Below are 17,564 nucleotides of genomic sequence, written 5' to 3'. Positions count from 1 at the left end.
TCAATGCATCCTGTAACTCTTTGGAAATAGTGCCTTCGGCCCTTGCTCTCTCTAATACTGTATGTTCACAAGGAGGGTACTTTATGGGAAAAGGGTGTTAAACGTTAGGTTTTTTAACATACAACATCCTTTAGCTGGTGGTATGCATATACCCCCACATTACCCCCTTTGTCTGGCAACTTAGATACCGCCAGTTGACTCTGGCTCCCAAAAAATTGGGATGTTTCCCGTGTCTTAATTGCGTCAATTGCAATAATATGATTAAAGGGAACACGTTGGTTCATCCGACTAATGGCAAGACTTACCCCATTAAACATTTTCTGACATGTGCATCATCTCATGTCATTTATGTTTTACAGTGTCCATGCAAGTTTCTATATGTTGGGGAGACTACCCAGGAATGTCGGGCTCGTCTTAATAAACATAGATCGACTATTAGAACTAAAAAATTGGATCTCCCAGTGTCCGCACATTTTTTATCAGCGGGGCATATGGTCAGCGACCTTAAATTTTGGATTATTGACCATATTCCCCTACACCGTAGGGGTGGGGACAGGGTCTCCAGACTCAAACGGAGAGAACTTGAATGGATTTTCAAGTTAAATTGCCTTGCCCCACATGGTTTGAACATTGATTTTAAAGTCGGTGTAGTCACTTAAGTATGTCATATATTGTAACGTATTTTTCCCTTATGTACCTTGCTTGATTTTTTATGCATCATCTCTTTTTATGTGAATTGAACACATTCTTAATGATGTCTTATTACTATATATACATATACATATTTTTTTATTATTACAGATTCGATTTGTTGAAGGGACTGCTTTTTCTGGTTTTCGGAATCCTGCGAAATCATTTCTTCCTGTGGCGACCATATTTGTGAAACATGTGTGGCTAGATATAATAATATTTTCCATACGTATGAGGCCAAGGGATATAATAATATATTGTCATTTTTGTGGGATTAGACACTTTTTGTGACATTATGTGGGACATATACTCAATGATATTGTTTTACACACACACCCTGTCAGAATGTTTATACATTAGCATGTGTGCTGTTTTTTACGATTTAATACTGATTAGTATATCATTGTCCCTAACTCCTAGTTGTCCTACAGAGTATTCTCTCCCCCCCCCCTTTTTAAATGATACTGACAATTTTTCCCTATTTTTCTTCCTCTAATGTTCGTCATTGCCACTTTCCAAAATGGCCGCCGTGCAGTCACTAGATGCACTGCACATGTGCAGGAACTAATTAGCATAGTCTCGCGAGAGTATGCACATTTTGAATACAGGAAGTATAGAATGTTATTCAACCTATACACGTGGATATCTGGACTTCCAGGAAGCCGTTATCCATTAGGAGTAGTTCCATCTGGCATCTTGATATAATATCCTGTAATCGTTTTTGATTATACACACACTTGGTGAGTTTGTTATTCATTATTATTTTTTGTTTATTCGGACTGCTTATTGATGTACCAGTCCCTTAAAACTTATATAGTTCTATGCATAAGCACCTAGGTGGTCTGATTGTGATTTTAAATTACACTGCTATATTATACACAGATCCTTTTAAACAGTTTTTGTATTAATCAAATTTTTTATTACTGTTGACTCTGTGAGTCCTTAAATACTACTGTACTGCTGTGTTCACTATGCTTGAGAAAAGTCCTGCTGGACTGAAACGTCGCACGGGTGATTAAAAAGCTGACATATTTTGGAAGTGCTGTCTCCTCGTCTATTTTGTCTATCTGATGGTAATTTTCTGCTTTGGATATATCTGATCCCATCCACTTTGCACGGACTTATTTGGCCATTTGAGCTATCTTTCAAGCTTTTGAATATGGAATCGTCACCCACAGTATTTGCATATACGGACGATGATGTTGACAGGATCATGCAGGGTATTTCAGGTGATGTGTCTTTCCTTTGTGCCCCATCTGTTGACCATGTTAAAAGAAAATGGGAGATGGAGTCTAAGCGAGCGATTACCACCTATCTGTATTTGGTGACTTTGGGGGAATACTTTAAAGCGGATCGTATACCCCGGGGAATGAGATCAAGCTTGACACCCAACCTTTTTCCTAATAATGCAGACTTCTGCCAGCGCTTCCGTCAGATATCTAATAGATATTCCCGTGATATCATCCTACTTAACATAGAATTTTTGCAAATAGAATTACGGAGTGTCAATGCCCGGATTCTTGACCTCGATACATCATTGGCATCCTTGTTATCAACAGATGAGTTGCAGAAATACAAGGATGGTGCTAGGGAATCCTTTTGCAAATTTAGATCGCATCTGGAGAACACTAAAAGATTGAAATGGATACGTGATGTTGAAGATTATGCTGATGGGAGGATTTATAACTGGCAGAAGGAGCCCAGAAATACGACAGGGGCAATATATGGCAAGGGAGCCCCTCAGAACAGGAGACGCCTACAGTCTACATTTGGTGACCCCATGGAAGTTCCAGATTCTTTTTTAGGGGGAACCATGGACGCACAAGAACAGGAGGGCACAAACACAGGAGGAGGTACAAAACCAAGACCGGAGAGAACGAGACGTCAATGGCAGTCGGCACGTGGCAAGGAGAAGAAAGCCAATTAGAATCACTTGCGGTAAATATCTCCTCACGTCCTCTATCCGACGCTGAGTTGAAGTTGTTGAACAAGGGACTGTCTTTTTGCCCCGCGTCTAAAATAGACTGGTTCCAGTTAGAACTAGATTTATATGCCTTTTTCCGCAGGATAAAATTGAAACATTTTTTTGGCACCCATAGTATGCCTCAGGGTAGTGGGGCACAATGTGAATTTGCATTGAATAAAGCAGGGCTTTTTAAAAAATCAGTTTGGCAACCATATGTCTGTGAACCAATTATAGATGCATTTACAACTATAGTCAAACAAAAAGTAAACAAACTTCGTGATGAGTTGGGTGAATCATCATTGTTTCACCCTAATTTAACCAGTGCCGAATTGAGTGCTTTGAAGGACTTGTCTGGTGACGTGTCCCTGACGATCAAGCCGGCCGACAAAGGCGGGGCCTTGGTCGTCATGGATACGTCGCTATACTTGGATGAAATCAGATGCGAAGTTCATGACATTAATGTATACACAAAGGTCTCGGGTGACCCCAAGTTCAGGATCCAAAATAGGATCACACATATTCTCTCACAGGCTTTGTCAGTAGGGATTATTGATAAAGAGTTGTCAGAATTCCTTGTCGTTACACATCCAGTTACTCCTGTCATCTACTGTCTTCCCAAGATCCATAAGTGTCTAGACAAACCCCCAGGACGTCCTATAGTTTCGGGGAGAGATTCTATCTTTAACCCTATAGCGATATTCTTGGATAAGATACTTAGAGTGTATGCCATTTCAGCATCATCATATATACAGGATACATCTGATTTTATAGTGAAATTAACACACATTTCCCTGAGTAGTGAGATCATTTTGGTGTCTTTTGACGTCTGTAATTTATATACATCCATTAACCATAGCCGGGGTCTTAGTGTAGTGAAGGACGCCCTGGGTAGGTCAGAACACTCGGCTGAAGGCATACAATTTTTGATGGACCTCTTGGAGGTGATTCTCACGGAAAATTATTTTCTATTTGCTGACTCCTTCTATGTTCAGAGGAGGGGGACCGCCATGGGCTAGAATGTGGCTCCCACATATGCCAACATGTTCATGGCGGTCCTCGAGGAGCGCCACGTCTATGTATTACACCACTTCAGCCATGTTCTGAGGTGGTGGAGGTACATAGACGATGTGTTAGTGATTTGGACCGGTACTACGTCACAATTGGAAGGCTTTTTTGGGTTCCTTAATTCCATCGATGATGACATAAAATTTACGATGGAATCATCAACTACACACCTACATTTTTTGGATACCCTAGTTTATAGGGAGGGTGACAAGTTAATTACTGATCTTTACAACAAAGTGACTGATCGCAACAGTTTACTGCGATACGATAGTCAACATCCCCGCCGAATGGTACAGTCCTTACCTTTTAGTCAGATGTTAAGGGTTAAACGTGTAGTGACTGAACCCCAACAACTTACACTACGTATAGATGAAATGAGTGACAAATTTGCCAGACGTAAATATCCTTTGTCCCTCTTACAAAAACAGAGGGACAGAGTTCAAACCATCACTAGGGAAGAATTGCTTATACCACATAGACGAGAATCATCTGATAGATTAACTTTTGTCTCTACATATTCAGATATTAGTAATAGAGTTTCTAGTATTATTCGCCAGGAGTGGCATATTTTTAAAAATCTTACTAAATCTGGTCCTGAATTTGGTTGTCCTCCTAGGATGGCATTTAGACGACAAAAAAATGTAAGGGATCGTCTTGTTCATGCTGATGTCGGATCCTTTCAAATGAACCGCCAGTTGACTCTGGCCCCCAAAAAATTGGGATGTTTCCCGTGTCTTAATTGCGTCAATTGCAATAATATGATTAAAGGGAACACGTTGGTTCATCCGACAAATGGCAAGACTTACCCCATTAAACATTTTCTGACATGTGCATCATCTCATGTCATTTATGTTTTACAGTGTCCATGCAAGTTGCTATATGTGGGGGAGACTACACAGGAATGTCGGGCTCGTCTTAATAAACATACATCGACTATTAGAACTAAAAAATTGGATCTCCCAGTGTCGGCACATTTTGTATCAGCGGGGCATATGGTCAGCGACCTTAAATTTTGGTTGATTGACTATATTCCCCTACACCGTAGGGGTGGGGACAGGGTCTCCAGACTCAAACGGAGAGAACTTGAATGGATTTTCAAGTTAAATTGCCTTGCCCCACATGGTTTGAACATTGATTTTAAAGTCGGTGTAGTCACTTAAGTATGTCATATATTGTAACGTATTTTTCCCTTATGTACCTTGCTTGATTTTTTATGCATCATCTCTTTTTATGTGAATTGAACACATTCTTAATGATGTCTTATTACTATATATACATATACATATTTTTTTATTATTATTACAGATTCGATTTGTTGAATGGACTGCTTTTTCTGGTTTTCGGAATCCTGCAAATACATTTCTTCCTGTGGCGACCATATTTGTGAAACATGTGTGGCTAGATATAATAATTTTTTCCATACGTATGAGGCCAAGGGATATAATAATAAATTGTCATTTTTGTGGGATTAGACACTTTTTGTGACATTATGTGGGACATATACTCAATGATATTGTTTTACACACACACCCTGTCAGAATGTTTATACATTAGCATGTGTGTGCTGTTTTTTACGATTTAATACTGATTAGTATATCATTGTCCCTAACTCCTAGTTGTCCTACAGAGTATTCTCTCCCCCCCCCCTTTTTAAATGATACTGACAATTTTTCCCTATTTTTCTTCCTCTAATGTTCGTCATTGCCACTTTCCAAAATGGCCGCCGTGCAGTCACTAGATGCACTGCACATGTGCAGGAACTAATTAGCATAGTCTCGCGAGAGTATGCACATTTTGAATACAGGAAGTATAGAATGTTATTCAACCTATACACGTGGATATCTGGACTTCCAGGACGCCGTTATCCATTAGGAGTAGTTCCATCTGGCATCTTGATATAATATCCTGTAATCGTTTTTGATTATACACACACTTGGTGAGTTTGTTATTCATTATTATTTTTTGTTTATTCGGACTGCTTATTGATGTACCAGTCCCTTAAAATGTATATAGTTCTATGCATAAGCACCTAGGTGGTCTGATTGTGATTTTAAATTACACTGCTTTATTATACACAGATCCTTTTAAACTGTTTTTGTATTAATCACATTTTTTATTACTGTTGACTCTGTGAGTCCTTAAATACTCCTGTACTGCTGTGTTCACTATGCTTGAGAAAAGTCCTGCTGGACTGAAACGTCGCACGGGTGATTAAAAAGCTGACATATGTTGGAAGTGCTCTCTCCTCGTCTATTTTGTCTTTAAGTTTAGATAGACTTAGTGTAATAGAATCACTAGTTGAGCAATTCCCCCAGAGTGCAAGTTATGGAATTGCTATGTAAGCGATTCCCCAAAGACAGCATGAAACTGTCAGGAATCAGGGTGTAAATAATCCGCTACCTCAAGTCAGTCACTACTCTGATAAGCAGAGTCTAAGGCTACTCTATGGTCTTCACCAGAGCCCATCACAAGGTAGGTTGAATTTGGCTGTATAGAACCCAGTTTGAATTAACAGAATACGGTGTTGGACAGGAGGTGCAATGCAGGCAATAGCAGAATGGAAAACCAGGAGAGAGTGTAAATCCAAATCAGTAAACAGAAGAATGACAGGAGTTGCAGAGGTCAAAACCAGCCGAGAGCAGAATGTCTAAATCAGTAAGCAAAAGGGTTAATCTAAAGGCAGAGCCGAGGTCCAGTTCCAAGAATCTAAATAGTTATGTGATACAGGGTGTAACCAGGAGCTTGATCAAAAACTACATACACAAAGAAATTCACAAGCAACAATGAAAGAACTGATCTGACTTAAATACTCCACCCTAGAATCTCATAGGATGAAAACAGAGAAATGAGATTGGCTTGGCAACTCAACCCAGATCCGCCCAGAAGCTAGGCTAGTAGCCTTGACAACTGTCACTGGGAACTGGAAAACACTAGGAGACTATTTGCATAGACAAACTTTGGGTACGACAACAATGCTCAGGCATGGGAGGCAGGGGCACAGCCCTTCTTATAGCCCAGCATGCTCTGGGAGCAATCAGCTCAGTCTCCTACCTGTGTGCGCTTTGGCTTCTTAAGTCTGGACTGAGCTCGCGAGCGCACCCTGGTGGTCACTGTGGAACAGGACGGCCGTATGTACAGACATCTCTGGAGAGAAGGGCGTCGACTGGATGGAAGGAGTTCGTGGTCAGCGACCACGGACGTTACAACAACCTTAAAGAAACGTTAGTTTCCTAACACTTAGCCTTTGTTGTTTAGATAAATTGTCATGACGTACATAAGCTGGAATTTTTTCAAATTCCCTTGTAACAAGTTTTACAAATAGATCTACTGGTGGATCTTACCTGTCAATGTCATCTGTTGTGTTTCCAATATTTGTTCCAGGACCAATACAGCTTCCTGTTCTTCGGATGTTGAAAAAAATTTCCTCATGTGTGTCCTTCTGAAACTATTTTTTTGATGTTTAGGGAACGGGCAAAGATATGTAAATCCTATACTACTGTCAAGGTGTCAATACGAGCTGGGGTGGGGAATGTTAACTCTTTCTCTAACACAGAGAGATCGACTGCAGAGTATTGATGGGAGGACAAATTAATTACCTTACTTAGTTAGGAGCCAAGTATTTTTGGCACAAGGGAACCCAGATGGGGTTGTACCCGTTGTGGTCGCTGCATTGCCTGCCCTAATGTTGAAAGTGTTGACGCCATCTCGGTATTGTCATACAGATAGGTATATATTGAGGCTTGTTATTTTATATGCAGAACTCCTTTGAACATGTATTGTACGTATCCCAGTGCCTCTTGGCCATGTCCTTATTTACCCTGCAATTTTGCATTGATCATTTATAATATATATGGTACACTTTTCTATGAGCTTATATATTGTTTAGCACAACACACTTTATATATAAGATGTATCAGGGGCGTTTCTAGGGTCTTAAAAGATCAGGAGCACAAGCGCCAAGACATGTTTACCCCTCCCACCCGGAAAAAAAATATACATATATATATATATTTATATATACAATACTGTGCAAACGTTTTCGGCAGTTGTGGAAATATGCTGCAAAGTAAGAATGCTTTCAAAAATAGAAGTGTTAATGGTTTTTCTTTATCAATTAAAAAATGCAAAGTGAAAGAACAGAAGAGAAATCTAAATCAAATCAATATTTGGTGTGACCACCCTTTGCCTTCAAAACAGTATCAATTCTTCTAGGTACACTTGCACACAATTTTTGAAGGAACTCGGCAGGGAGGTTGTTCCAAATGTCTTGGAGAAATAACCACAGGTATTCTGTGGATGTAGGCTTCCTCAAATCCTTCTGTCTCTTCACGTAATCCCAGACAGACTCGATGATACTTATCCATCATGCAATACCAACAGGGAGGCGTCTGATTGGCTCCACATTTATTCTGCAGCAGGACAATCACCCCAAACATACAGGCAATGTCATTAAGAACTTTCTTCAGCATAAAGAAGAACACAGAGCCCTGGAAGTGATGATATGGCCCCCACAGAGCCCTGATCTCAACATCATCGAGTCTCACCAAGCATCTCGGGTGGCAACTTTCGAATTTTAGAAGGTTATTTCAGTCCGTAGACTTTGTATACATATTAGTAGTCAATTTTCTACCAATTTTGGTTATTGTGGTATCTAGAAATTGAATAGATGTATCAGAATGTACTAAGGTGAATTGTGTGTCCACATTTATACTGTTTATAAATCTATGAAACATGTCTGTAAAGGATCTGCCAGACACAACTTCTGTGTCGACGCCCATAGGTAATCAGTCTGCACCTGCTTCTATGTTTGTGAGACTGACTCCATCTTCCACCACCCAGGATGGCAGGCTTAGGAGTGGGAGAGCCTATCACAGCCTGGCCAGACGGAGCTAGCTCCCGCCCTCTGTCTATTTATACCTGCCTTTCCTGTTCCTCCTTTGCTTGTGATTCTTCTCTGTTGGTTTCCTGGCCCTGCTGCAGCTTCTTGAACTACTGATCCTCTGCTTGTGATTGACCTTGGCTTTTCTGACCACTCTTCTGCTCTGCGTTTTTGTACCTCGCTCATCTCCTGGTTTGACTCGGCTCGTTCACCTCGCTTGTTGCTCACGGTGTTCCCGTGGGCAACTTCCCCATTTCCCTGGCTTCTTTGTACCCTTGTCTGTTTGTCTGTCGTGCACCTATTGAGTGTAGGGACCGTCGCCCAGTTGTACCCCATCGCCTAGGGCGGGTCGTTGCAAGTAGGCAGGGACTGAGTGGCGGGTAGATTAGGGCTCACTTGTCTGTTTCCCTACCCCGACATTACAATGTCAAGTTCTTCCCTAGACCCCAGACAAATAAAGAAGATATTGTCTATGTATCTCCACCACCTCAGAACATGTCTGAAGTGGTGGGATAAGTAATTTTTCCTCAAAACTGTCTCCAACAATGAGAGTACAAATTCAATGCATTCTGGTTAGTCAATGTGCGACACAAGCACCAGACACCCAAGGGTACCCAAGCAGGTGATGACCCGGACACAAAGCTTCTGCAAGATGGACTTCCACTTGAAACACTAGTGGTAAATATTTATTCTATTAATTTAACTATGACACCACAGTCTGTACTTAATAATGGTTTGTCATTTTATTCTATCAGTAAAACAAATTGGTTACATTTGGAATTAGATTTACAGATTGTACCATTTAATTAAGTTAAAGACTTGGTTTGCAGAGCAGCAACATTTACCTAAGGCAGACATGCCTGGCGAGTTGAAATTAGGTCATTTTGGTCTTTCCCTTAAAAGCGATTTTGTTCCTTTCTGCAGTGTATCCGTTATTGCAACATTAATGACAGCAGTCAAACTAGTTGTTGACAATTTGGGAGTAAATTCAGAAAAGCCAAAATTTCAAAACATCCAAATATGACTAAACTTGAGATAGAAGCACTTACACAATTGAGGTAGAATAACAGTATTGCGATTAAACAGGCAGATAAGGGGGGCACAATTGTGGTAATGGATCCTAAAGATTAAGAGACCCAGAGGTATATGACACGTTGAGGACGGACCCGAAATTCAACATAGGAAGACACATTAATGAAATACTTAACAGAGCATTACTCAATAACATCATTGATGAAAGTCTAAAGATTTATTTGTATGTACAACATCCAGTTACACCAATTCTGTATGTACTCCCGAAGATACATAAATATCTCGAAAAGGCACCAGGGAGACCAATAGTGTCCAGTATTGGGTCTATTTTAGGAAACATCTCTATCTTTTTAGATAAGATTCTACAACAATATGCCATTGAAAGTACCATCTTATATAAGTGACACCTCTGATTTTTTACTGAAGATTAAAGATGTTCAGATTCCGAGTGCAGCCCTCCTATGTTCTTTCGAAGTGGTTCGTTTGTACACGTCGATCGACCGTGGTAGAGGCCTGCACTCGGTCTCTAAAGCCCTATCGCACAGTGACTATAAACCAGAATGCATTGAATTTGTACTGTCATTGTTGTAGGCAGTTTTGAGAAAAAAATTACTTTATGTTCCAGAATCAGTTTTATATTCAGCGGAGAGGAACCGCGATGGGTGCCAATGTGGCACCAACCTATGCTAATATACATATGGCAACCCTAGAGGGGGAGTCTATCTATGTATCCCACCACTTCTGGCATGTTCTGAGGTGGTGGAGATACATAGACGATATCTTCTTTATTTGGCCGGGGACTAGGGAAGAACTTAACATGTTTCATGTACTTGTAAACAGTATGGATGTGGATATACTATTCACCTTAGTACATTCTGATACATCTATTACATTTCTAGATACCACAATAACCAAACTTGGTAGAAAATTGACTACTGATATCTATACAAATTCTACGAACAGAAAATAACCTTATAGAATTTGAAAGTTGCCACCCGAGAAGCTTGGTGAGAGCTCTCCCTTATAGCCAACTACTGAGGGTAAGGCACATAGTTGGTACAGTAGAAACAGCTCAAACCAGATTGAATGAGATGGGTAGGAAATTTATATCCAGGGGTTACCCTAAAAAACTCATCCAATTACATAGAGATAGAGTAGAGAAATCCAGTAGAGAAGGGCTCCTTTCCACTTTCCACTGAAAAAAACAGATGGTATTCAAAAGATATATGTCAGAGGAATCCATTTATATCCACATATACTGAAGTCAGTGATGACATAGCAAAAATTATACGTAAACACTGGCCGATATTGAAAAGTAATTTAAAACATGTTCCTGAGTTTGATCTGCCACTCCTAATGTCGTACAAATGCTCTAAGAATTTGAAAGATAAGTTAGTGAGAGCAGATGTGGGCACAGCTCAAAGGACGGTACAGACATTCCTGGGGATAAAAAAAAAAAGAATAGTGTTACCCGTGCCTTAATTGTGTAAACTGCACCTATATCTCAAAGGGAGAGACGTTCGCTCACCCATTGACTGAGAAAGAATTTTGGATTAAGCATTACTTAACGTGTTCATCTGAATATGTTATTTATCTGCAACAATGCCCTTGTAACTTCTTTTATGTAGGAAAGACTACAATCATAGATTTACGATTCGGAACAAAAGATTGGACTTGCCAGTCTCGAAAAATGTTACTGAAGCCCATCATATGGAGAGCGATTTACGATTTAAGATTATAGAGCATATTGACAAACCAAGTCGGAGGCAACAGAGGGTCAATGATCAAAAAACTAGAGCTGGAGTGGATATATAAGCTTAAAGGGGTTGGCCAGGGAAAAAATATTTTCTAAAAGGTGTCCCCCAGCCATGGTTTGCCTTCCCTAAAACCCCTTACATACTTTCTAACCAGTTTCTGTTTGATCTCAACAGTCACTGTTGCTCTTTCTGTTTATTTACATCCCTTGCTTCTGGTCTTGGCTGTTTCCTGTCTTGTAACCCACCATACCCATGATCCCTTTCTGCATCTGAGGAGACAGCTTACATCCCCCCTTCCTCCCTCCACAGCATCTCAGCTATTTGCATACTGCCACGCCCCTCTATGTTCACAGGTTCATTCCCTGATCTAATTACAGTCACTGAGCTCCCTGCACTGTCACACACACCCAGTAATAATCACACAGGGAGGATGGGGTTATATACAGGGATGATGGGAGTTATATACAGGGATGTTGAGGGTAATACACAGGGATGTTGTGGTTATACACATGGATGATGGGGTTATAAACAGAGATGATGATGTAATATACAGGGATGATGGGGGGTTATACACAGGGATTATATAACTCCATCATACCTGTATACATGCTATATGTAACCCCCATCTTCCCTGTGTATTACCTCATCCCTGTATATAACCCCTATCATCCCTGTGTATTACCTCATCATCCCTGTATATAACCCCCATCATCCCATTATATTACTTCATCATCCGTGTATTACCTCATCATCCCTGTATGTAACCCCCATCATCCCAGTATATAACCCCATCATAACTGTGCATTACCTCATCATCCCTGTGTATAACTCCCATCATCCCTGTGTATTACCTCATCATCCCCGTATATAACCCCATCATCCCTGTGTATTACCTCATCATCCGTATATTACCTCATCATCCCTGTATTAACCCCCATCATCCCTGTGTATTACCTCATCATCCCTGTATATAACCCTCATCATCCGTGTATTACCTCATCATCCACAGGGATGATGAAGTAATACATGGATGATGAGGTAATTATCAGGGTTGATGGGGGTTATATACAGGGATGATGAGGTAATACACAGGGATGAAGGGATTATATACAGGGATAATGGGGTAATACACGGATGATGAGGTAATATAATGGGATGATGGGGGTTATATACAGGGATGATGAGGTAATATACAAGGATGATAGGGGTTATATACAGGGATGAGGTAATACACAGGGATGATAGGGGTTACATATAGCTTGTATACAGGTATGATGGAGTTATATAATTGAAATGTGTACATTTTATCAGAGTTTTATATCTTTCTTTTTTCATGTTTATTACAGATTAAAACGTGGTCTTGTTAAGAGATGAAGACTCACCAAAAACGGATCCCTTCATTATTTTCTTCATTCTTCATTATGCATATGGATTCTTTAACAATGTAAAACATATATATCTATAAAAAACTTGTTTTAATGTGTTATACTCTCTAGTATGTAATAACAAAAAAGTCTCTATTTTTATATTTATTATTGATATTTTAACTCCCCAAATGAGATTCATATTGATTGTACCAAGGATGGGATGCATTGCTGCAGTGAAACTGCTTTTGCGCCCCTCAAAGGAGACTTTGCTGGCTCTCCGTGTGGATGGTGTGCACATGGTGCGTTTTTTATGCATCATGTGCCGCGCTTATCCCCGACAGGAACGAAACGCCTCCATTTATTTGGAGTCGATCGCTCAATGAGATTAAAGGTTTGTCTCTGAGGGTAAAATAATGAAGTGCCACCATGATTTTATGGAAGTATATACATATATATTTTTGTACCTAAATATCCTGTGTCGCATGCCCCACCTAACCCCAGACGCACTTGCCACGTCATGTGGTCCCGGGGCACGTGATGTCATGATGCTCGTGTAGCGCCTCCCACTATGTATTGCGCTTTCTGCTTCATGACATCATGATGCCTCACGTCGTGACATGGTGGCGCATGCGCACTTTGTATATATGACATTCACATGCATATCTATGTGCGGGCGCCTCTTATATTCGCTGGCGGCTTTACGTGACCCGCTTCCTACATCATGGTGGCTTACATCATGGCGTGTTGGCGTCTTACTACAGCGTCTGCACACTTGTCTATGTGCGGCGCCTTCATTTAACTATATACAATGGCGGCCCTACTTATACCATACCACTCCCTGACAAGCACACACTGCATGATCAGGTAATCATATTCAAATTAGGTGTAACAGTCCCCTATGACTGGTTGATATCCATATAAATAACATGTGATCCACCATCATGTATTCCCCGGACGAAGCTTTGAGTGAAACGTACGTTGGGGCCAGGTGGTAGACTATGTTCGCTATATAATCTCTGTCATTATATTACTGCATTATCCCTATCCTGATATTAATTTGCACTAAGTGATGCATGTATTATGTAGCTATTTACTTAGTATCAGCAGGGGTCGTGAGCATATGTACACATAGGAAAATGTTATCTATTCAGTAAATATATGTATACGTTAGGGTTCATTCCTTCCTCCTGTTTACCTTTTACTGTATGTTTTTATTGATGTATGTACACAATAAAGTAAGTTTTGTAATTTTCATATTAACTATATTGTCCAGTGTATTTATCGGTTATATGGGTTATCTCACATGGGGCACTAATAACACTATTAACAGTAAGCCGGTCTTCTACAGGTTGTCAGCATCACACTGTGTAGGGACACATCCTTCTGATAAGTGCAATGGTAACACCACCCATTTGTCTATTAGTTCTGGACTACGCAAAGACTTTTTGTGGAATAGAAGTATTTCCTACAACAGACATGTAGGAGAGGTGACAGCGCCTCTACAAATACAGTGATTTACAGGTGGCATCTCAGATTCTAGTCATTCTTTTTCTCTTTTCTTCTCCATCCAGTCCAGACCTCATGACGACTTCTCCTGCCACTTCTTCAACATTTCCACACCTATAGGTCTTATTCTAATGAACGCGTGTCAAATTGGCTGTGAAAAACTGCACCAGTGTGGGACCTGTTTTCACATCAGGTCCTATAGTTCCTCGGGCCTTTCACATGGTCTGTTAAAACAACGGCCTTTTGAACAGCCCCATTGACATATATGCAGCTGCCTGACAGCGGTTAGAAAAAAGTCCGTACACGGAGGATTTACACGTTCGTCTGAAAAAGGCCATAAACGGACTGCACACTATGTCCCTAAATATAATAGCACCATACACTGCGCCCCTGAACATAATAGTGCCATACACTGCACCCCTGAATAAAATAGTACCATACACTGCGCCCCTGAATATAATAGTATATACACTGCACACCTGAATATAATAGTACATACACTGTGCCTCTAAATATAATTGTGTAAAACACTGTAAAGCATAGCACCACACACACAATGCCCCCTGCAGATAGTGCCACTCCCAATGCCTGTAGATAGTGTCCCATATAAATCCCTCTGTAGCTAGTGCCCCTCATAGAGCTCCCTGTAGATAGTGCCCCCTGTAGATAATGCCCCTCAGAGCCCCCTGTAGATAGTGCCCCCATAGAGCCCCCTGTAGATAGTGCTTCATATAGAGCCCCCTGTAGATAGTGCCACTCATAGAGCCTTTATAGCTAGTGCCCCTCATAGAGCCCCTGTAGATAGTACACAATAGATCCCCCTGTAGAGAGTGCCCTCTGTAGATAGTGCTTCCCATTGAGTCCCCTGTAAATAGTGCCCCCATAGAGCCCCAGGTAGATAGTGCTTCCCATAGAGTCCCCTGTAGATAGTGACCCCATAGAGTCCCCTGTAAATAGTGCCCCCATAAACTCCCTGTAGATAGTGCCCTCTGTAGATAGGGCCCCCAACACTAACCACTAAAATAAAAACATTACATGCTGATCTGTCCTTGTTCCCACATCGTCCTCCAGCAATGCCAGGCCTGGTCAGAAAGCAGGCCTCATCCAGTGAAACGACGCAGGAGGCGCAGTGACATCATCGTGCCGCCTGCATCATTAGTATAGCGCCAAATAGCAGGGCAGATAACTGATAGTCTCCATGCCTTGCCAGCACTAGACTAATCAACTGTATCTGCGTTCTAAGGAAGCGGATACATTTGAGTGCAGGCGACCGATTCTAGGTCCCGCTGCTCCGAACCGGCTGTAATTTTAACAACCGGTAAGGGATAACTGGGACGAACTGGTCACATGCCATAAGCCAAATGGGAGCCTCGGGCCATCCGGCGGCCAACAGAACCACTCCAATGATGATTAGCGGCAACAGCTTGTAGCGTGAGGCAGAGACGTGGTTAGGAAACAGTCCAAGTTCAGTACACAAATGAGCAGAAACAGTTTTTAGCGTGAGGCAGAGAGCTGGTCAAGAAACAATCGGTACACAAATGAGCAGCAACAGTATATAGAGTAACACCTCTTGTACACGACCGAGTTTGGGCCATGAAAAACGGTCCGAGTGTCGGCCGGATTTCCCAGCCCGACCATGATACAGGTGAACGGGACTCCTGGCATCATAGACATTTTATAATGCTAGGAGTCCCTGCCTTACTGTGGAACTGCTGTTCTGTATCATTTTGTTCAGTACAGAAACGCATTTCCACGGGAAGGCAGGGACTCCTAGCATCATAAAATGTCTATGATGCCAGGAGTCCCATTGATCTGTACCAGGGTCAGGCCAGGAAATCCGGCTGACACACGGACCGTTTTTCATGGCCCGAACTCTGACGTATGCAAGAGGTGTTAGACAGCAAGAAACTAGACTACAGACAGAAAGCTCATTAATCTGGCACTCAAGAAGTTCTATGGCCAGACTTTTATAGTAAGCCAAAAGGGTGAGTCCAGTCAGGCAATCAAGGCAAGGAATCCAGAAAGACAAAAGTCAAGAGAAGTTAGACAACCAATTCAGCAGTGGAACTGTCTAGCAGCACAAGTTATCTCTGTGAGAAGAGCTGCTGCCTGAGACATAAGCGTTTCTGTGTTCATAATCCCACGTGATGCTGTGGATGGAGAATCTATGAAGAAGCAGCGCTGCAGCCCCTGCAACCTCAAGGGTCTGAGCAGCTGGACCCATGCTGATCAGAAACTGATGGCCTATTCTACTGATATGCCATTACTTTCCTTGATGGAAGTCACCCTCTAAACTCAGCAATTGGCAAAATAAAAATAATTGAAATCAACTAATCTCAAGGTAATATATTATTTCTTACTTATGGATTTCTTTTGAAAGAGTAGTAAAAAAAAATAGGAATTTGATGTTTCCCAGTGGAAAAAGATTTTAAAACTGAGAATCCTCTTTAAATTCACTATCCCTGTGGTTTCTTGTACATTTACTAGGCTTCATATTTCTCTGGATAATTTTTTCGCAAGTTATTATTGCGCATACAGGATATATAATCAATAATACCAAATAGGTTATTTGTGAATGGACCAATACATAATAGACATTAGTTGAAAGTGATGGGCTCCAAAGGCAGCTCCAAAAGGAATGGTCCTCTGCTAGACCTTTGGAGGCCATTATTGCATCAAAGCCTAGGCCCACTGGAGGATAATTTGGTACTCTCGTTGGTTTTGCTGTCCCTGCATGTTAGCAGGGTTTCTTGCACAAGATTTTTTTATATTACTAGTTTTTAAAAAGTACATCCCCAAAAGAGAGTGGTCCTTATTTTTAAAAAAATTACCTAACAGAAATAAAATTACATTGTTCCCCATAACAACCAATTTGAACCCAGTTTTCATTTTTTAAACTGCTTTGGAAAAATATAACTACACTGTGATTGGTTTCTATTGGCAGCAAGGCCAGTTTCATTGTTAGACAATTGTGGTAAACGATGCCCAAGGTCTTCAGAGAAATTTGCTTAATTCTCAGAGCAGCCAGAAAATTGGAGACATAGAGTTAGTTTGGGTTTTTATTTTGATATTGTCTGTTCACAGTTATATGGGGTCAAGGACCACCCCTTTTCATCCTTTGACATATATATATATATATATATATATATATATATATATATATATATATATATATATAACATGTCAGACAGTCAGAAGATGACTTTTGATGGATTTTGACTTTAAAGGTGTTTGATAATGTTGCAACCAATATAGACAAGAGAAATGCAGGAACAAATGGACACAGAATGACAGAACAAACA

The 17,564-nt window shown here is 40.8% G+C and overlaps 1 long non-coding RNA gene across 1 annotated transcript; it reads left to right on the top strand.

The window, feature by feature from the left end:
• Positions 1-1,158: 1,158 nt before the first annotated feature.
• LOC142660293 (uncharacterized) lies at positions 1,159-13,978 on the top strand. Its single transcript, XR_012850450.1, has 3 exons — positions 1,159-1,430; positions 5,027-5,657; positions 12,736-13,978. It is a non-coding gene; the product is annotated as an uncharacterized LOC142660293 (long non-coding RNA).
• The last annotated feature ends 3,586 nt before the right edge of the window (positions 13,979-17,564 follow it).

This window comes from Rhinoderma darwinii, chromosome 9, assembly GCF_050947455.1.
Source record: "Rhinoderma darwinii isolate aRhiDar2 chromosome 9, aRhiDar2.hap1, whole genome shotgun sequence".
NCBI classification, from domain to species: Eukaryota; Metazoa; Chordata; class Amphibia; order Anura; family Rhinodermatidae; genus Rhinoderma; species Rhinoderma darwinii.
This window is presented reverse-complemented; position numbering and strand designations above follow the sequence as displayed.